The 22122-nt window shown below is 41.7% G+C and overlaps 1 protein-coding gene across 1 annotated transcript in view; it reads right to left on the bottom strand.

Moving 5' to 3' along the window:
* LIFR (LIF receptor subunit alpha) overlaps positions 1-13847 on the bottom strand; it is a 54425-nt gene extending 40578 nt beyond the window's left edge. Inside the window, exons 1-2 of the mRNA XM_030469870.1 lie at positions 13719-13847; positions 5188-5350 (exon numbers count right to left, since the gene is read on the bottom strand). The gene's annotated coding sequence lies outside the window, so the exon portion shown is untranslated. The remainder of the gene's footprint in view (positions 1-5187; positions 5351-13718) is intronic.
* Positions 13848-22122: the final 8275 nt, after the last annotated feature.

Raw genomic sequence — 22122 nt, 5'->3', positions numbered from 1 at the left:
GGTTAAATACAAGCACATCCATTACTCCTAGAAACACGGCACTGCTCTCCAGATGGTAACAACAGAAAACAAACTCTTCCGAGAAACACAATGAACCCTAATCCTACCAAAATAGATTGAATATGTTTTGGGATATCTACAAACCTGTTTACGATTTATTGTTGTTAGGTATTAGGCAAATGTTATTACAGATTACCCCTAGGCTTTATTAGACATGAGAGAAGGCACGCTAGAGAGGCCTGCACTGCAGTCCAGTAAAGATTGACTTCACTCTGCAGCTATTTCCTCAGTTGGGTCTCCCCAGTAAGCTGCAGTTTCATCAAGCTTGTAAGGACACAGTAAGCTGAGACCTCACCTCCTCATTCTGAGTGAACTGAACCTGGGCAGCATGTTCAAAGGTTATTGCAGGGGTAAGACGACAGACAAAGCATTATCAGATAAGCCTGATTTCCTCAGGAAGTCAGCTCAAATTAACAAGCACAGATTCTTCTTCCACAGAGGTGCAGATGGGAAACACCTAATCATCTGAACAAAGAACAAAGCAAAGGGGTGAAGGTTAAGGGACACTGATGGCCAAAAGAGAAATTGATCTTCTAGGCTATTGTGCTCTGCAGCAGAAGGAAATGATTCCAAGTCATTTACACACTTGTATTTTAACCCATTCAAAAAATTGTCTTGATACTTACTACAACTGGCAAATTAATACTGCAGTAAGGTGAAGGTTTCAACTTAAGTATTTGCGTAAATCTGATACAGCTACACACATTTCCTGATACACTTGAATTTGGTGACCTCATGGTCAACACACTTCCTTGAATTCTTGCGCTTTGCAACGCAGCATGGAACAAGTAAACTGAGCAAAAGCACAAAAGTCCAATTACTTTGCAAAAAAAAACCCACGTGTTATCATGAATGCTACGGCTACCCTCTATGCCTTTTCAATACTTAATACGGGTACAAAGCACAGAAACAAATGTACCCACATTTTTTGCAATGTGTAAAATTAGAATCAAATGAAAATACACAGAGAAGGTTTCCCACTTCTCCAGTGCTTGCTGCATTTTACTGATAAATATCTGATATAAAACATAAACCAAATATTCCAAAGCACATATCATCTTGGGGGATAGGGGCTACTGTTACTTTGTGTGTAGTTCTCAAGACAGTGTATCTTCAGAGGAAAATGTCATTTGCCCACATTGTCAACTGCACTTTACTTGGGTTGAGGTTCAAGAGCCAGACCATTTCACTCAGACTTTACAAAGAGGGCTGCAGAAAAAAATTGCTGTTCCTAAGAGTCGTTATCCACACAATTCTGTCCCTGCCAGTTCTCTTCACCTAGTATGTCCTTATGAACTAATAAGGACATAAAGAAGCTGACCTTATTAATGAAAGAGTTTATTTTCCTTAATCTGGCAATGTCCAAAATTTTTAACTATATGACCTTTAATCTTCTTTCCATCACAGGAAAAGCCTATTTAGTTTTATAAGAGAACATTGATAATTACTGAAGCAAATCCAAGTGTGTTTTTTTTAAACAACTGGCAATGACCTGAGGGTTGGAATCCTTTATTGTTTACAATGAAACCCGTGGTATTCGAATTATTTTTAAGGTACAATGAACTAAATCCAAAGAAAGTCTGTCTTTATGTGTACAAACAGCATATAAATAGATCAAATGCTGAAATGCGGCTCTCACATTAAATAATATATTGAGAATAACAAGCAACAGTTATGCAACATCCTTTTGGAGTGAATGTAAGGAATGAGAGTCACTTACGAGAAATAAATTGATTTTTTAGTAATCGAGGGAATGGGCAATTCCTGAAACTATAGATCTGTATTTTCTGATAAATTCACATTGCATTAATCTTTCTTGAGACTTTAAAAGCGCTCATGCCCTGCTATATTTACCCTCTTAGTAAAAGTATCAGAAATGTCACATGAAGACATACTACAGCATGTCACCATTCACTGACTACCCTTCCATGGGGTGAGCAATTGCTTTCCTCTCTGTTCCACTCCCAGGAGGGCCTTCAATGCTGCCATTCCGCTTCCAACTTCTCCAAAGAAGGAAGATCTACAATGTAGTATGAAATTATCAGAACAAGCCTGTCCATTTGCAACAGTTGGCATTTATTTCTCTCACGTACTGTTTTAGTTGTACCTTATTCCCCCACCCCAGCTTTTCAGTTGTGCACATACATGGGCGGCAACATGAAAGAAATAATAAGAAATACAAATATTGACTTCTATAGTTTATATGCATCAGAGCTGGTCTCTTTCCTAGTTAACTTCCATAGACCCAACAGAGACCTCTGCCAGGCTAAAAGGAATAAATATTAAATCTTGCACTTGTGCATGCATATATGCAGACACACATACTGGAAACTGAGACTCACTCTCACACACACGCCTGCTCACGATACCAGTACTCTTTCACTCTCTTGCTGTTCACAGCCTTCATTGGAGCCATTGATCCAAAAGAAATGCAGGCACATCTAATCCTCCTTATCTGCTCTACAACTCTTACAAAGGTCTCCAGGCCCCTGCAAAGGACTTGTGGTCCACTTGTGGATCAGTTCTCATGGCAGCTCAGCTAGCAACCCAGTGCCTCAACATTAATCGATTCATTCAGGTCATCCTTTCTATACCTCTAACATAGTTTGACACCTCCAGAATACAATCTCAGCTCAGTTTTAGTGTATTCCTCCATGTCACCCTCAGTTCTACCAATACGCAGCACTTCCTTAACTGCATTGCTCTAACTGAAATAAATCACTTACTGCAATGCCAAAGGCACAAGATGTAGTTGTTTTACAATTAAATTAACATCTGGTTTCCCATTTCAAATAATTTAGGCAGAACATTCTTTTAAAACTAAACATATAAAAAAGTTAAAATTTCATTTTCAATTTCTGCTAAGTTACTTCAAATCTGATTCAAATATAGATCTCTCAGCCCACAATAGTGAAAAAGATGCTAAAAAATTCCTAAGTTTATTCAGAGTACTCCAAATGATAAGTTTACATCTTGTCTGTGGGTTGGATTTATCTATCTTAGAAAGTGCCTTGGTTTTGCTTGACTTAAATAAGCTAGTAAGCTCTTCAGCTGTTTCATGGAGGGTCTCAGAATGGAAAATACTGCAATAAAGTACTATGCAGGGGAATAAAATACTTGAGCAAACTCTGCACCATTAAAATAATGCCTAGCAAAAAGAAAAAAATCAATGAAGAGCTGAACATCTTAAAATAACACGCAAGATGGCCAGGACCCATATCTATCATTTTTATTGCTGTAAAATAAAGCAATACCTTTCTGCCATTCCTGTTAGAACTTAGCTAAAGCAGTGAATTGAGTCCCTGTATACAACCTACCAGCAAGTGCTGAGACAGCAGTGTCTGTAAGGCTAATGATGCCGCATTTCATTTAAAACTGAAAGCAGCTTATAGAAAAGTAAGTCTGCTACTAATAGGACATTCAGTGAGTCAGTTCCACAAGTCTCTCCTGTCCTGATTCACACTTAGAATAAGAACACAAAAAAGAAATTTTCAAAGCCACATCTGCACTTCATCTCACATCTTCACATCATTTTCAAATTTACATTACCTATAACTTTGATCTACCTCTTCCCCCTCAACTCTCCCTGGAAAGCAAGATTCTCCTCCTGAAGATCTCTTTTTCTTTTCTTTCTCAAGGGTGACTATAAAAAAGGGCTGTGGAAAAGGAAAAACAACCTTGGATTTTACACACACAAGTCATTCCAACTTTGCTATCTCTGTTTAACAGGGTTCTTCCTTCCTGCTAGTATTAGTAAATCTCATGGTTTACTTCTCTCAGTATTGAGCTGGCAGATGATGTACAAAAGAAGGATTTCTTACTTACTAGCTTCTGTCACTACTAAATCCTGCATACCTACACACTGGCATGAAAAAAATCTCTTCCTGTGGAAAGCTGTTCATCACATTTTTCATGCATTGTTGCTGATACGTTTAATGTTTTTGTTTCACAACTCAGCAATGAAGCAGCTATTGTTTCCAAAGTGCTGAGCAAGTCCAACTGTGGGAATGAGAGACGTGAGACAACTCTCAATGGTCTCTCTGGTGGCTGCAGAGTGAGGTGCCCAGGCATGCGAGGGGAGAAGGCAGGGGCGAAGGTAAACCCAACTACAGAAAAGAGTTAATTGGACAACTAACTTTTTGGCTAGTTACATGGAAGTCATGGTCTGCTTCAGTTTATTTTTTTATTTCTATGCCAGCATTTTATTCCTCAGGAAAATTCCTGCTCTTTATGTATCTAATCAGGTCCATCCAGATACACACAAGGCCCAGCATGTTCTTATAAGCTTACCTGTCTAAACCCATAGACTGGCAAAATCTCTGATGTAAATTTCATGGTATGAAATACCAAATTCCCACTTCTTCTTCCTTTTGTAAATTCTCTTCTACAAAAGCTTGTGCCAATCTCACCATGAAGCAAGTCATTAGAACCCACACAGCATTTAAAAACAACACCACCTCAAACATCTTTGCAGAGTGCTCTACTTTTTCCATTTCTGCAATTTTCCATATTAAAGAGCTATACACTGGAGTTGTACAAGTGTACATACTTGCAAAACATATTTAGGTGACAATGCATATGCCTTAGGGACATAAATATTCGACTTCAGAATAATATATACAGAGAGCCTTTGTGAGCTATAGTAAAAGAGACTGGAATGATCAGAGTACATATATATATATACATATTAAGAACGCAAGTGACAAGTATCTTTTTTTTCCAAATAAGAATATTTAAAATAAAAACCCAAAACAATCATTACAGATGATTATTAAAGATGGTAAAAATTAATGCACATTGTTTCAGAAGACGAGATCAACTGGAGGCAATTATTACCAAAAATTCTTATTAAAGTGATCAGTTTACCAAATATCTATGTTTAGATTGCAGCATTTTGTTCATTTTAATTCTCAAGTCCCATGAAACAAACAGCTAAATGCTATCAGAGATCATCTGTGTGCTCTGATGAGAAGGTATTTCAAAGCCATGGAGTGCTGCTCGTGACTAACTAACTGCTGATTTATGCAAGATAATAAGGCTCAGTAACCACATATATGAATTTGCTCCTGAATTTGCAAACACATACGTATATGACTATCTTATGAATTAAGGTATGCGTAAACTTACATTTGCACTGTTGGCAGAAGTTTGGCTGCAGGAGCCTGTGACAGTCTCAGTCCTCAGTCTTCAGTATGGGAAAGCTGAATGCTGAATTGGGCAGTCACATCAGGTACGTAAAGTACATGAAGATTCATGTATGAATTCTTCATTCATCATGAAGAATGCTACACTAAAGGAACAATCAGAAAAGATGTGGAATTACAAATATATCTTCTGTTTATATACCTGTGTAGAGAGGAAAATAAGACTATTTTGCTGAAAGCCTGTTAGTGACCTAATTCTAACAGCAGCTATTGTAATGCTGAGTGCTTGCTCCCAGTTCTGCCTGCAGTAATCACTGCCCAAACGCCAACGGAGAATTACCTACTGATTAGCAAGCACACACACATCAGGGCAAAAGGATAATAGACAAGAATCTAATGTTTTCAAGGATACATTTTTCACATATTAAGACCAGCTGCATCACTCATTAGTTGAAATAATGGGGAAGCAACTGAAAAACATTCAATTTTCAAAGTATCAGTTATCACAGCTTAAGCAAATAAATACATAAAGGTCACTGAAATAAAAGTCCTCACAACTTACTCTGTACAGATGAAGCTGCCTTACAAGAGCACTCAATCTAACAACACAAGAGAAAGATCAGCCCTTTATTGGCAGTGGAAATGGTTTAATCCAGTACAAAGTCAATTTATATACAGGATCAAATGATTACTTAGAGCAGTTTGGGTCTGAGAGATCGTCTGTTGTTGCAAAGCCTAAAACAATGCAACTATTTAGTTCAACAAGGTTACTAGATCACAGTTCTCAATTGCCTACACAGAGAAAGGATTTAAACATAACTCACAATTTACAAGATAAAACACTCAATGCCATGTAGTAGACCTCCACTGAAAGGTGCACATTGTGAAAAGTAAAGCTAATTAAGTATTGGCAAAATTTTTCAAGCATGGGATGAACTGATTTAAATAAAAAATAAGATTGGATGCATTCCTAAAAGTAATGATAAATATAGGCTTAATACAAGTGTTCCCAGATTAAAGTTTTTGGTTGACGTTACGCCAATGTCAGACTAGATTAGCACAAGTCTTGCACAGATGTCACATTAATAAGCATTTTAAAGGTGAAGAAAGACAATATGCAGGGGACAAACTACAGATTTTGAGGTAAGGTTTAAAACAAGGTTCACATGATAGCTTGCTGGATTTACTTCCAGACTAATCTTGTCATTTGAAACATGAGGCAACATTTGGTCAAAAGTACTTTCTTTCAAAAATTTCCTAGCATATTGAAAAAGAAACAGGCCAATCGCATTTAATTTGGAGAAGATGGCTGTTCTATATTTGGAATCGTGACAATGCTATTCTAGCAGATGAATTATGAGTTACGTGCCTGGAGACCTGTACACTAAAGACTTCTCACAGCCATGACCTTTGGAAGAGTATGGAGCAGGGGGAAGGAGGGGAAAAGGAAGAGGAACAGGTAGACTCTAGGGAACAGATATTATTATCAGAACCAGCAGAAACCATAGCAGAAGTAAAAGAGTTTGATGTTTATGTTCACCTCACACACACAGTACTTCAGTGCTTGTTGCACATAAGACAACATTGAAGTTGACAATGTAAATAAATTACATTTTTGTTTTGTGTTTTCTCTCTCTCTTCCTCTCTCTCTGCTCCTAGGATTAAACATTAAAAGCTTATCTTCTTGGTTTTAGCTCCAGAGTAGCTGTAAAACCTCAGAGGTCAAACATCTCTTTTGCCGCAAGTGCTGAACTTGATCCAAAACATGAAATATTGTGAAAATTAGTTGTAGTTGGAATACTTATAACTTACATTCACCTTTCGGCTTCAGTGTCTGCAGAAGCCCCACCTATAATATTGACTGCTATAATTTTCTTTGATTTAAGCAGCATTTTTGCCCTGCAGTAACATTACAACCTATTATTTGAGAAAGATATTTTGAAGCTCTGTCCTCACTGATTTTATAGTTAAGAGAAGCCATTAGATCACCCAGTTCAAGAAGGGCAAAACTGTGGTCAGCCACACAAACAGGGTTACATCACATGATGAGAAGTAGTGCTGTCTTGGCACAAGAGCTTCTGGGTGACCACGTTAAGTCCTGTTTGGAAGGGAGAAGGGCTGCCAGGGTAAGGCAGATACCACCAGCCAGCCCCAAAAGGCAACTGCGTGCCCAAGCTAGCCCCACGCTGAGCAGAGCCATGCCTCACCTCCCACCTGCCCAAATCTTCCTCTCCTTTCGAATCGCCAAGATACGTGGGATGTGCTGTACAACTCTCAAACATGCAAGTAATTTGAAATGCAGCTTGTAAAGTTACAGAAAGAATGAATATCAGAGATGCTCAAACTGCCTGGTGAACTTTACCCTCAGCCCAAATGCTGCAGAAGGGCTTGGCTTCACACTGTTTGGGACTAACATGTCCAAGTCCAGACTAGACCACTTTGTAGCAAATGGCCCAGGTCACCATCTGGCTCCAAAATAGCATTTTCTGTGCTTCTTTGAACTCTGTGTTCAGAGTGCTTGAAATGAAGAGAAAGTAGTTTTTCAGCTTTAGGCTGAAATGTATGCAGTGCCCAAGGGCACAACGTGGGGGGCATTCAAGGGCATAAAGCCAGCTGGGATAGAACTGGCTTGTTCCGCTTACCATGTGTAGCCAAGCTTGCCATAAGCCATACCCACACCATCCAGAATAAATGTTTAACCATGCTATCTAGTCAACTGAGCCTACATTTCCTCTTGGAAAGGAGTAATTGATTTATTCAGGGAGCAAAACTAGCTTAGATGGATGGCTGAGGGCTAGAAGTAAACATGTAAGTCTGAGCCAGACTGACAATGTTGACCACTGGTTCCTTGCACTTTTATTATACTTTTAAGCAACTTGTACAATAATGACAAAATTATGCAAGCATAAGAAGTATTCTGGCATACTTTTCAGACAGCGTTTATCTCCTAAATAAATCCTACAAATACAATGCTTTATTTAAATTTCATGATTACGCACCACAAACTACCAGGCAACCTTGATACAAAGCTATCAAGATTTAGTCAATATTACAAAACTATTATCAGCGCAGCTATGGGTACATAGCAAGCACAATATATATCTCTATTTTAGTAATATATGTATATTGTAAAAGAAAGTGCTTTTGACTGATGATCAAAATGCAGTAAGCTATACCAGCAGAGAACACTGATATAATGTTGCTTGTCAATACGGAAACATGGAAAAACGAAAAAAAAAATAAAAAAATCAAAGCCCCACGGTAATTCTCTAACCAGTGTTACTGTATCAGGGAAAATATTTGGCTGCCAAGAAAAATGTTGCAGCATAAGAGCAACCCCAAGAAAGTGCTATTTCATCTACAATCATTCTATGATCCTATTTACTTAGGACTTCAGGATATTTCAGGACTTCAGGAAATTTCAGGAGGCCAAGGCTAGCTGAAAGGCTATGCTTTTTGGTTTTGCAGGAGGTCACCCCTGAATTGCTGGGTTTACAGGTGGGAAAGGAGACTCTGCTCCCTGGCAACACATGGCCAAAGAAAAGAGAAAGCCATCCTGCTCCAAAGTGCACCCCTAATACCAACCTTACAACACAGGGTGCCTGTCTTCTGCTGTGGTCTGTGTTGTGGGTCTGATGTTTGGCAGGGTAGGAAGTGAGGCAAAAGGAGCAGGGAATTGCTACAGTGCTGTCCTTGTGTCCATGACACGTGCTTTTATAACTTGTGCTCCCTGAGGTAAAAGGCATAATTTGGACTCAACAGCTGACAACTCAGCAGTTCTCTGCCTGTGGGATAAGGGAAAGCTGCTTCTGTCATAGCAACAGTCTTTGACCCAGCTCCAATGCCAGCTCCAGACCGTGCATGGAAAGGAGGGGAGACATATGCCCTTCAAAACCTTACACCCTGACCAACATTCATACCAATGGGTTAGGAGTTATTTTTAGTTTAAGCACTTTCTGCTTGCAGTGAAACCTGGTACTAGGAGTGATTCCAAGGGACAGCAGCAGGGAAAGGCAGGCAGCAGCAAAGTGGCAAAAGCCCCTGCTGAGAATTTCTTGCTTGCAGGAAGTGCAAGGACCTTATAGATGCACGGCAGAAGGGTTCTCACAGTCTGCAGATTTAGGGATTGCACATTTTCCATGGGAGGAAGGACAGCAATGATCGGCAAAAACTAATGGTGTATACCAAAAACAGTCCCTGGGTATTCTCAGTATCAGATCAGAACCTCCAGATATCATTCCTTCTAATTACCATCTTCTAATTTATAAGTCAGTAAGGCAGGCAAAAAACACAGGAACTTCTGCGTTTGCCGGTGATTGGTATCCTAGCTGCCCCTTCACCTCCCAAAGGCAGGCAAGAAGACAGCTCTGGCCATCTAGGAATTTATATGGCCCCCATCACTGCCATCCTAATGACTCTGGAAAAGATCCATAAGATTCCGGAAGATGATCCCTGGAGATGTTTAAGCACCCATAAAAACTGAACTTTTGATGCTTAAAACTAAAACATGTTTCAAAATCCTATTTAGCTGCAGGGGAGAAGCAGGGGTGGTGGAGGAGAAGATAAAAAAAAAAGAAGAGATGTGATGATAAATTTTATAGGCATCACATGCACAGTCTCATCTTTGACAGGGCCACACCACCTGCCTGATGCTCAGGCACTCAGGATTCACAAAGCAATTATTCCATGCCTGTGTCTGCTGATAAAATCTGTACAGAACCACAGAATGAAGTTCCCCAGAAAAAGCAGAAGCCACTGCTTTTTGTTTATAAAGACAGAGCCAGAAAAGTAAAGCAGCAGTGGTGCTCCCTTTTTGTACAGCAGCCCAGCCACTGCAGCACACGCTGGGGTGTGGGAAACACCTCTGACCACCCCAGAGACTACTCGAAGTAACAGACAAGTCAGGACGGAGACTTCTCCAGCCTTTCTGTGCATGGCATTTCTCTCCGCAGCTTAAGTAACCAGTGACTTGGAGCAGGACTCCATGTCCTTGTGGAGGGCATTTGCTAGAAGAGAGGTTCCAGGTCCTGCTCCCAAGGATTATTTATAACTTTTACATTAAACTTTTTACGCAATGGAATGCATCAACCAGCTTTGGGGCACAGAGCACAATCACCTTTCAAGCCTTACCCAAAAGTAATTTTTTTTCTTGGTTTTAGACAGAAATTTGATGCCTAACAGCCAGAAAGAAGTCATAACCTCAGGGGAGAAGATGCACCAAAATATTAATCATTTCAACTAATTCTAGCTAGTTATGATAACAGGAGTAAAACTGACTTTCACACCTGTTCTCCTTGTCTCCCTGCATGTGAATCAATGTCTAACTCAGAACAGCATCGCCTCTCAGAGAGCCACCAGTACCTTGCTTGAGTTCCCAATCCTTCCACATATGCAATATCTGTGGAGCTCCTTCATAGACCTTTTCTTTTACTGCCAATTAATATCCCTTCACTTGCATCATGTCTGTATTTCAACATCAGTCTGAATCTAAGATCCCAGTGTTTCTCTACTGCATCCTAGATCAATATTGAAAATGGAACAAAACTAACTCCAAGAAGTTTCCTGATTTTTTTTGCCTTACCTTCCATTATCCAAAAGCTGCCTTTCAACAGCTGAAATAAGCTCATTTCAAGATAATATAAACTATAACTTAAAACTCTATCAGATCATTTTTGCTTTTATCCAACACATGTACCAACACAACAGAAACTGCTGAATTTAGCATCCTTGGCATTCCTCTGAGCATTAGCACACAAAGTAAGTGAGAAAGAACCTCGTTTACCTGGTCACATCATCTATTGGGTCATTTGCAGAAAAACGTAATCCGTCTGCATCAGCCTTGTGAGGCACTGCACTGTGAGATAGTCAGTATTTATAAAAATCTAGATTGTTTAAGACTGCCAGACACTTTCTTCTTAATATATTGCTTCATCTTTCAAGTGGAATTCTTGCTAACATACTGAATTTAAATACATCTTCTCATGAAGCACAAAACTTGCTGCCAATCAAGTGGATTAAACAATCTAATATTAACGCTCTAAGAGAGCTGTTTCTAATAGACTTACAGACTCTGTTCTAGCATTACCTATGGATATTAATAAATTCAGGTTTCCTTTGAACATTTACTAAAGCCTTGAGCTGGATGATGTTGAAGAAGATGTGACCTTGTAACCAAGTTCTTAACTCATCAAGAACTTGAAAATTAAAGCCCCATGAATTCCTTGATAAAGTAGCAGCAGCAGTTTTGCCACTTCTGAGAATACAGTTCTCTCTCTTTCTTGGAGAGCACCTCCACCCGTATGGCTGTTCCTGAGTATTCTTAACTTGCCTTTGGCAAGTCTGGGAGAATGCCCTCACCTAAAGGTTAAGTCTCTCCCTTTCCTCATCAAAGCTGTAAAGGGATTTTGCACAATCTAACTCAAAGATAGTGCTTGCTACTGGTTGCTCTAAGAGACTAAAACGATATATTTGGAGAGTGCACAATGGAAATTGTTATCACTTAATAACGCTGATAAAAGTTTGAATAGGTGAATCAGTGATAAGATGAAAGGATTCCTAAACTAAGTAAACAGAAAGCAAAATCAAACAAAAATCAGGTGACCTACTGACTGCCTAAAAGCTATACTCCAAACCAGCTCCAAGTTGGTGATTTTTAAGTTTTCTCTTTGCGTACTTCAGCATCATTTTGCAGTTTAGATACATAGCCCTGAAGCCGACTGACACTACACTGTCTTTTCTTAGTAGCCTCAGCAGACCTCTCAGAAGTAACCTGCAGAACCCTATCAAGCTACCCACGCCAAGCAGATAGCATCCAATGGCAGATATGGCACTACTTGTTCTGTGGATCCACTCCCTGCATTTGTTTCTGTCTGTTCCACATCCTAATCCTTCCCCTCATCAAACATAATTTTTGTTTTGATCTTGATTCACATCGAGGCCAAATTCAGGAGACTTCTACGTGCATGCTTACCTTTATCACCAAAACCGTACAGAAGTCAAAGCTTATCTTTATCACCAAAATCATACAGCATACAATGGTTGGGAAGTTAAGGACAAGCACAGACTTTCTGCAGATCAAGGCATTCATGCATTCTTCCCTACAGGATGTGCAAAAGCTTATATAAAAACACACGTGCACTGATGGATCTACATTAAACAACATACTGTCTCAGCTGGCATTGCCACATGCTGATTTGAGAGGGAACATGGCATGACATGGACTTTAATCATCCTCACAGCTAGTAGAACTGATAAATCTGATTAGAAGTCCAGATTCATGCTGTGGAGTCAAAATAAAGGTTTAAGAATTTAAAGTAAGGAATTTTACAGTAAGGAAAAAAGGCAGAATGGACTTGCAGGTGAGATGTCAAAGGCAAGTCACACCGTCTTACTTAAGTAACAAGCTAGGTTTCAAATACAGCAGAAAGCTGCCCAATGCCTATGCTTTCCTGAAGGGAATTTGACAGGACATGGCCAGCTTAATTATGGAATATGAATATTTGACTGGTTTTGCAATGGATATGTTAAGTGTGAAAGTCTGTGGAAAAGAATCAAAGTGACAATTACTACACAATAGCTCACAGCCTAACTCTCCACAGCTCTAGATGATTACAGTACCTAGGCAGAGCTTTACTCCCATTTATAGCAAAGTTCCCAGGCAACCCACCATCAGTTACAATTACAAAATGAAAAGCCATGTATATTACCAGTTCCTACTGAAGCCACACACAGCATGCCAGCACAATATGCCCAGTTCAGATTTACTTACACATGTTGAATTTTAACAAGGGAATGACGTTCCTTCCAGAACTACCTCAGAGGCTTAGAGAGATCTTTTTTAAACGCAATCTCTAAACACATTAGAAATTCAATCACTCAAAATAGACACAGCAAGCTGCCACTGCGCTGGTGTCCCTCTACCGCCAGCGTGAAGCAAGACGTACAGCATGCCTGGATGCTCCCCAATCGCATAAGGGGCTCTGGATTACCCTCCTAAACTCCCTCTTTCTTGGAGAGGTTTTACTTATTTAAAATGAAATGTTTAAAAGCACAAAAAGAGGCATAAACATTATTCACCCGCCGCTCAGCCCTTGAACCAACCAACCTGCCGGCCAGCAGAATGAGCTGTTGACAAAACACAGCCTCTATTTAAGCCGCAGGCTCCGGCCAGCGGCACAGAGGAGCCGCCGCTCTACCCCGCGTTCTCCCAGGGGAAGCAGCCGCGGTCTGCGCCAGCACCGGCTCCGACCCCGCCGCCACCTGCCCCAGCCCCGGCCCAGCCCCGACGCGCAACAAAGCAGGGAGGCGGGCAGGGGGCTTGGAAACTGCCCTTGGCCCCGCCGGGCCCCAGCCAGGCTGTGAACCCCACCTCTGCCCCTCCTCGCCAGCACCTCCCCGGGGCGGACAGAGAGATGGAGGGATGGAGCGGGCATCGCGCCCTCGGGCCGCTCCCTCCCAGGTGCGAGCGGGGCAGCCGCCGGGAGAAGCCGCCCGGCCCCAGGGCCCGGCACTCACCCGCCGCCGCCTCGCCGTGCCCGGCGGCAGCCTCATGCCGCGGGGGGTGCGCGGGGCTGTCCGCGGCGCGGTCCCGGGCGGCCCAGCTCCCGCGGGCAGCAGTGCGCAGCGCCGACAGGAAGGAGGGATGGAGCCGGGGCGAGAGGGCGGGAGGGAAAGAGGGAAGCAGGGAGGGAGGGAGGGAGGGATGGAGGAGAGGGGCTGGCGGGCTGCCCGCGGGAGGAGCCTGCGCCGCGCACCGCCCGGCGCCGCCGCCACCACCGGTCCTGCCCCCGGGGCACCGCCGCCTCCCGCCGCCCGGCACGGCACAGCCGGGACGGTACGGTCCCGCTCCGCGCCGCCGCGGGAGGCGCGTTCGGCTGGGGGCGCGCTGGCGGCATTTCGGGTTGTGTCGGGCCGAAGCTGTCCAGGTCTTCGGGCTGACATCCGCCTTTACAGCCGTTTTTGCTGCCGGAGTGTAGTAGGGACTATGTTGTTACAGGTAACTCAGTGACTCGTGGTTTCTTTGGGTCCCCAGTGGGCTGTGAAGAGCGTGCTGCGGGTCTGCATGAAGCCACGGACCTGATCTGACCGTTTCAGGTTTTCTCTGTGACACGGTCAAATATCCGTCTTAGGCAAGTATCTTGAGTATCTCCAGTGCTGCCAACCCTCCAGGGTTTGAAGTGGAGGGCCTGGCCCTCCAAACCCAGGACATTCTTGATTTAGTTTATCTTTGTAGTTGCCTCTAGTTTTTGAGGTCTGGGACTTGACCTCCAACATTTCTTTGAAGCCACAACAGCTACATATCAGCCTCTCTTTTAAATTAAACTTGAAATCTTCACAATCCTGCAGTTTCAAGAGTCAGGCAATTAAAAAAATATATACCACGAGGCCCATAAAATCAGAAGAGTTGACAAGCCTGTGGCTTCTCTCTTGTTCCCCAGTAAACCACAGCAGAAACAGGAGAAAAAGTAACTGCTCAGTTTTCCTTGCATTTTCTGCCTACATTTTCCTACAGAGGCTTTCCAAGTTGCTGTAGATTGTTTTTCCTCAGAACCGAGATGATAAAGAACTGCAAATACATGTATGTGTGGAGGTCCTGGGCAAGACTTGAGTGCCATCTTGGCTAAGTGTATTTCAGGTCCCCAAAGCCTATAATCCTGCACATTCCCTGCTTATGATAAGTGAATACAGGCTATTTTGTAAAGAATAAATCTTCCACCATTTCCTCCCCTTTCCAGTGTTTTTCCTTGTGCAAAGATAATTGAAGTTTCAGTGGGCCAGCAAGAGACACATGAACCTTGTGGTTAGGTCATGCAGCTGAACATGAGTCCAGATCTCTTCCATCTTAAGAGCACGCTTGACTTCAGGCCTTGTATACTGGGACAGTTGTTTATCCATTGACCTGTGTCACCTTCTCAAGAGGAAAGACTAAGTCTCTTTGTACACTTATATATTCTTCCTTATATATTCTTGGGAAAGAAGCATCTTTTTCTAAACAGCACTTGGAGAGAAGCCCTGAGCTGTGAATCCCAAGAAGAAGATGGTATCTTGTCCTGAAGCACATTGAAACATTCATGACTCCAAAGACTGACAGACTATAAGAGTCCTCTTAGGGTTCTTCTGTCTGGTAGGTTTAAGCAGCACACCAGCCAGCTCTTCACAGTCCCAGATCTCTCCCTGCTGGGAAGATCTGCTGGATGGCTAGTTCTGTGATCTAGATTTCATTCCAAGCACCAGGAGGTTTGGTATGTCAGCTGCCTAAAACCACCAATTTTGCATTTAGTTGCCTGTTTCCATTCTAGCCCAGAAGCCCTCATGCCCCTCTGCCAGGGCTGCAGTGAAACTGGGAATATCCATAGCACCAGAAAGCTTAAGGAGAAGGTGACCATTTCATTGTACATGACCCATCCAAAGGAGGACTGCCTCCGTCTTTCTGTTTATAGACCTCATTAATTGGAGCCTGGTTCCTTCCCTAGAGTCTGCATCCAAGGCTTAGAAGGACATGGTCTGCGCCTGTGCCCTGGATGACAGACCCACAGATGCAGGTTTCCATCCATGGAAGCAACACAAGAATTTTCTTTCAAAGGCATTGAAAATGTTAATGAAATTGTACCACCTTTCTTTCCTGCAGCTTCTGCTATTTCACCTGTAATAAAGGCTCACAGGAATCTCACTTGCCAGGAAGCCCTCTACCATGTACATGGTACCCTGTGTACCATGAGTAATTGTGGAAGATCTGGCTCATTTTCTAGATGTTGGAATCAAGCAATAGCAATTTTTACTGTTTTCTCTTTTTAATTAGCAAGGCAGCTTCCCTGTAATTCACAGATATTCCATACAGGAACTAGGGAAAGAGTTGTGGGTTGGATTTTTTAAGCAGAAAAATGTGATTGTGAAATTAGAAGAAACTGCCAGGAGAAATCAAGGTAAGGGTAGTTCCTGAAGTTATTTTAAGATTTTGATATTGTATTAATGATTCAATTTTTAATGACTCAGATGGAAGTTAAGAAACTTTCTAGATCTGATGCTATTTAAGACAGGTATGTATAGTACAAGTTTCAAGGTGATAAAGCTACAGATGGTTTTTATCAATTATCTCTCTTTTATAGAGAGAAATATGCTAATTTTAATATAAATATCCCCTAGACAAATGACTGTTCTAATTACTCTATTACTTCTCATCTGCAGAAAATATGCTGTCTATGCATCCTGTCTCATCATGAGACCTTCCCTGTAAAATATCATAGCTGCTATATTTTATAAAGAATCTTATCTGTATGTCATACATGTATGCAGGACATTTATTTTGTTTCCTGCCTTATCTCTGGCTTCCAGAAAACTGAAGGACAGATGCTGGAACACACATTGTGTCTTTATGTCACTGATTTTAACAGCAGTGGGACTGTGCCTTTCAACATTAATATTTTGGACAGTAAGAGGGGAAGTTTTAAGTCTCTCCAGATAGTAGGCTAGTTTTAGTTTATCTTAGTTTATCTCAGTGCTTAGTATTACTTAGAGAGCAACATATCTGCTGCCTAGGTCAGAAAAAACTTGTTGTGGCCTGTAAATTCTAACTGAAAGTGAGAAGCCCAGCTGGGATATTTTCATTAATGAGAGTTTCCTGGAGCCATTTAGTCTTGCATTTAAGGGTGTGTTGGTTATTTATGGCAGAGAAAAGGAACGGATGTGTTGATGTTCTGGAACTTTTCCTTTGTGCATTGTTTCCCATTTCACAGTTGTATTTGGCACCCACTTTCCTACACCCAATAAAGAATATTAAAGAACTTCCTTTGCTGAGAAGTTGTGCACACATTTTACAAATCATACAGTTTCATCAGAAGTTTGAGAGGTTGTACTTCTACCAGCATTAACGAACACCAGAGATTTAAATATATAATACTGCCAGCAAAGGTTTGCCAGAGATTCTTGTTATGGATGATCTATTCCTGTTTTCTTACAAAAAAATATTATATAATGCAACCAACGAAGCAAATTTGGGTCTGAGAGAATGTATTCAGGAAAGCCAATAACAAAACTTACACTGGCTGTGATAAGCGCAAGAGTAGCCTCTGTTTATGCCAAGAATAACCTCGAGTACTGTGGATAGTGCATGTGTTTTGGTACACTCACAAAGCAACAGCTCTTTCCTATGAGGTCTCAGTGGAAGCATCCCTGTGTTGTCAAGCTGAAGCAGAGCTATTCTTGGAAATGAGTACACTGACCCCAGAGAAGTAAACTCTTTGTAATTAATATTTTTCAGATACAGAAAATATTCTTTATCATTAGGGACCTGTGCCTGTAAATCCAGTGGCATGTTAGCAATATATTGCTAAAGGGTTTAATTTCATGGTCTCCCCTGTCTGTAGAAAAACCATATGGTCTGTTGTGGATTTCGTGTTTCCAGGGAGAAGCAATGAGGGACTTTGTTCTGCTGACCTGCCCTAACTTAGATAGTGCCATAAATGTAAAAAGAAATGGAAAGAAAAGCACTACTTGCCAAAAATAATTAAATTGGAGGAACTTGCATTCCTTTCACTGGAAAAAATGCTCTCCCAGATGCCTGAAAAATACATGGTGTGGAAATACTGGATTTACTACCAGTAATAAGACCCTTACGGTCAGCAATGAAGGTAAAGCTTCTCCTATGTATTACAGAGATGCTAGCAGGTGGATCTTATTGCCACACACTGCCAAGCGTCAAGATCTTTGTGTTAAAGTAGTCTGACCAGGGTCATTTGTGCACAGGACAGAGGACAAGGGGCACCAACTGTCCAGTCCTCGCTAAGTATGTTGGGTCTGTCTTGACTCGCAACAACAATTTTTTGACTCAGGTACCCTCCTGAGTCAAGCAGTTGTTATGCAATGGCTTTGCCCCAGACCCTTGCTTGCCTTACCCTCTAAGAACCTCTGGAAAAATTTCTGCCCATTCGCTTATTTCCTCGTTTAGCTATCTTTATGGCTACTGTCTGTCTTCCTCTTGTGAAGATGTTATTAGACCTCATGCGATTAGAGCATGGTTTTGGGGATGACGATTTGCCTATGCTATGTTTTTATCAGAGCAAAGGGTTTGAACATTTGGTCTTGTCTTGTAGTCTTGATGTAAACAACACACTCGTTATAGTTCCTTAATGTGACTGCTGTCATTCATGTCATCATGTCCATTAATGTTCATTCTTTCTATCCTTGCTCTAATGTGGCTTTTTATGCTTCCACATGCAGGTATTTTCATTCATATTTCATTCAAATGAAATGGTATTCAAATGAAATGAGTCTCAATGCTTCAGTTACAAGTGTCTACAGTGGCTACAGTAATCTAACTCCTGAGAAGGGTCCCCTGCTGAAGTTCCTCTGCTAAAACAACCTACATGCTGTAAACTGATTAACAGTTGCAGGTCTGCTTCCTAGTCTAAACATTTGTGCCATCCTGCAGTTGATTATATTGGCAGTGTGAAGTTTAGCACATGCTTAATCACCATGTTGGATGCATCCCATTGCTAAGTCCACAGAGTAGCATGAAACATCAGTCTTCAGGTCAGTGAAACAAGATAGAGCATAGTTCTTGGAAAGAAATAAGGCTAAATATAAATTTCTGAAGGAACACCAACAAATGGTAACAATCTTACTAACTGTGGAAGGGTTGGTGGAACCAGTCCTAGAATTAAGTCTGATTTATGGATATGAAATTGAAGTGGCTTACATTGCAGAGTAGTGGAAGGGCCTAATTACATCACAAAAAAAAAAAAAAAGAGGATTTATGAGAGTCAGAAGCTAATTTAGATTTGTAATAGCCAGAGAAACATGAAAATCTGCAAATAAAAGCTACTGAGGACATCTCAGATGTTTATATACTACTAATATTGCAACGCCTTCCGCTGGATCCTCAGCATCACTGTGTCACATACTTGCTCTGTACAGCTTTCAACTATGCCGCTTATTTTGCAATTCTTGTCACTGGTGTTGGCTCTGTTTCCAATGCAGTACCATTCCCATCAGTCACACCTTTCTGCTCACTAATTTATCAGTTAGATATTGCCATGCTTTCTGTATTTATTCCACAAAGAAATGTCTCCTGTACTGCAAAGCTTAGTAAGTTGGTGCTTCAGATTTTCTGTGCTTCAGTCCATGAAGCACATGTTCAGGCCTGAACATGTCTGATGAATGTCGGATGATTTTGAAGCACCCTAAGCTGTTATGAACTTTACATGCACTGCAGAGCTGATCTCTACATCAACAGGAGCCATTCAAACAGAATTCATGTAACTCAGCTGAACTTCAGTGGATCTTGAATGGCTACAGTTTTCAAAATTCTCCCTGCTCAAAGTTGCCAGGCAGCATCACCCTCTCTCCGCACTGAACCATATCCAGGGAACGAAATACGCCTTCTCCCATACTACCCTTGGACTGAGCTGTAAGCCCACTCACTGCTTGGAACCAAATTCCTACGCATCAGCATAAAAGTAGTAAGACAAAGACAGCTCAGCTAGAGAAGAGCTGGAGATATGTAACAAACACTTTTCAGGAGCACATGAAGTTCTATATTTACATGATTCATGCCATTCCTCCTGTCAGTCTTTCCATGTTATTTTTTCAGATGTGGGTTTCAGTACCACTTAAGACAGTGCATGAGAGCTTGGGACATTAAAGTATGTAATGAAGTGCAAATAAGATACTTCAAGGTGTGGCCTTGGAGGACACAATGGCAAAATCCATTTATTAAAAGCAACTTTATCCTTCCTGTACCTGACTTCAGAAATGTTATTGGTTGGTGTGTCTCAGTTGCCTTGGTTAACCACAGTTCTCTTGCAGGCTAATAAAAGGTCTGTATTTGTAGATAAACAGAAATTCTTAGGGTAGTGAAGAAAATAATCCCAGCATAATTGAAAGTCAAGTTGAAAGACGTTTTCATAAAAGGAGACAATTGTTTGCATTAGGTTAAGTACTGTGGCAAATTCTGCATCCATTCCAGGAGTTTCCATCAAGGTGGACCTATTTTTGTCCTCTGGTGTGTTTCTATTTTTATACAAAAACATCTCTACCAATGACGTACAATCCTAACCTAGTAGCCACTTAATTACATATCTGCGTACATCCTCTTATCCTCCCTTCTGGTGTAACAAGCACGTTTGCTTTCATTATTTTCCAGATTGACAGCAGTCTCAACCTGCCTCTGCACATCCCAAAGGAGCTGCCCTGCCACAGAATGATTTGTTGTAGCATCAGGGCTGTAAGGTTAAGCTTCTTCAGGCAGGAAACTATTTTCTGTAAAACACTTCTTAGATCATGTGTGGACAGCACTGGAGACACCAGAAATGTACATACATACTGAAAATGGTGCAACAGAGCATGCTCTGTCCTGTGCCCCCATCTTTGCCAAGCTGGATGTCTAGACAGCTTCGTTCCCCACTTGGGTCGCCTGAGATGCAGAGAACAACCATCCCTGTGTCACAGAACCCCATTTGCCAGCACTGAACTAAAACTGATTCACATTCACCCTTGGCTGTGTTCAGTGTTCCTAGCTCACCAGGGAGGCTGCAAAGCATGTTCTTGAGACAGATAGTGTGAGTGCATGAGGCACAGGCTGAGTTAATGCATGTATTTGCCTAGATTAGGGGTTTTTGTTCCATCAGTATGAACCTGAGCATCTATTGCATCCCTTCTTTGGTCCTCTACTGCATTCTGTTAGTGTAAATCTGCACACATCACACAGTAAGAAAGATCAAAGAAACAATTCTTTTTTTTTTCTAATTAACCTCCCCTCAAGATATTTTTCATATGAATAGTTCCCCTGCTGTGAATTACACTGAACACAAATACCAAGCCACTGGAAGGCTGGTAGGAGTTAGAAATAAACAAGAATAAACAGCCAAGGGCAAAAGTTGAAGGAGCACTCCTGCCGTGTGTCAAACCACAGTCCTGGGCACTAGGCTTTCCTTAGCCTGGGAGAGGTGGTGAGTTCAGCTTTCAGCTATGCGCCTTAGCCACTAGACTGGAGTATTTCAGGCACAGCTAGGCACCCAAGAACACTCACAATAGCCAGGATGGACTGACAGCAGGAACCTGAGGGAAAACGAGGGAACCTGAGGGAACTTGCCTTTTGTCCATAAAAGCAACATAGTGACAGTTGTGAGAGCAGAGCCATGTCCATAATTGCAGAGATCATCTGGACTCTGCTCTTTGTGAGCCGACATCTCAGCATGAGAGTGATGCTCATCCTCCACAAACCTCTGTAATCAAATAATTTGGGTACCCACTGAAACATGGAAACTATCTTGCCTGGGAGGAGTACCCGGCTTTCAGGAGCACATACGTCCAGGAAGTCTTCATGAGGCTCCTAATCCCAGTTTTGGAGGTATTTCAGTGAAGCCCCAGTAAAGATGTTTGGTTTTGGCAGGCTGGCTGCTGCAAGCTCCAAGTGCTGACTGTCTCTCCAGCCTGTACCTCTTCCCTGTTTTATGCATGGCATTGCTGTGGAATGCAGCCTGGAGCTTAACATGCAGAAGTTATGGGCACAAAAGCACTCAGCATTTGAATGTTCCTCATACTTCGGTTATGCTGCTAGTTTAAAGGAAAATTTAAAGAGAAACTGAGATCTCAAAAAAACCAAAGCCCAGACACACTCTTTGCTGAACCTAAACTACATAATTACAAATCCATACAGGCATCTAGTGAAAAGGGAAAAGGCTTACAGGAAGCAACCTGCTGAGCAGAGGGCACTTCTTCTAGCAAAAAGGAAATTCCTGTTGTCTCGTTTCTTTTCTAAGTTTGGCTTTCCTACACAGATCTGTAAGCTGAGGTTTTGTTGTCTTCCCTCTTTCGATATGCACCAACAGGCAGCAATTCTACCATGCCTTGTTCCGGACCCCTAGCCTTACAGATAGTCTTCCTTGTTCTCTGTAATTACCAAGACTGATGCCAAGGAAGA

Source organism: Strigops habroptila, chromosome Z (assembly GCF_004027225.2).
Source record: "Strigops habroptila isolate Jane chromosome Z, bStrHab1.2.pri, whole genome shotgun sequence".
NCBI classification, from domain to species: Eukaryota; Metazoa; Chordata; class Aves; order Psittaciformes; family Psittacidae; genus Strigops; species Strigops habroptila.
The sequence above is the reverse complement of the archived record's forward strand: the minus strand, read 5'-3'. Positions and strand labels throughout refer to the sequence as shown.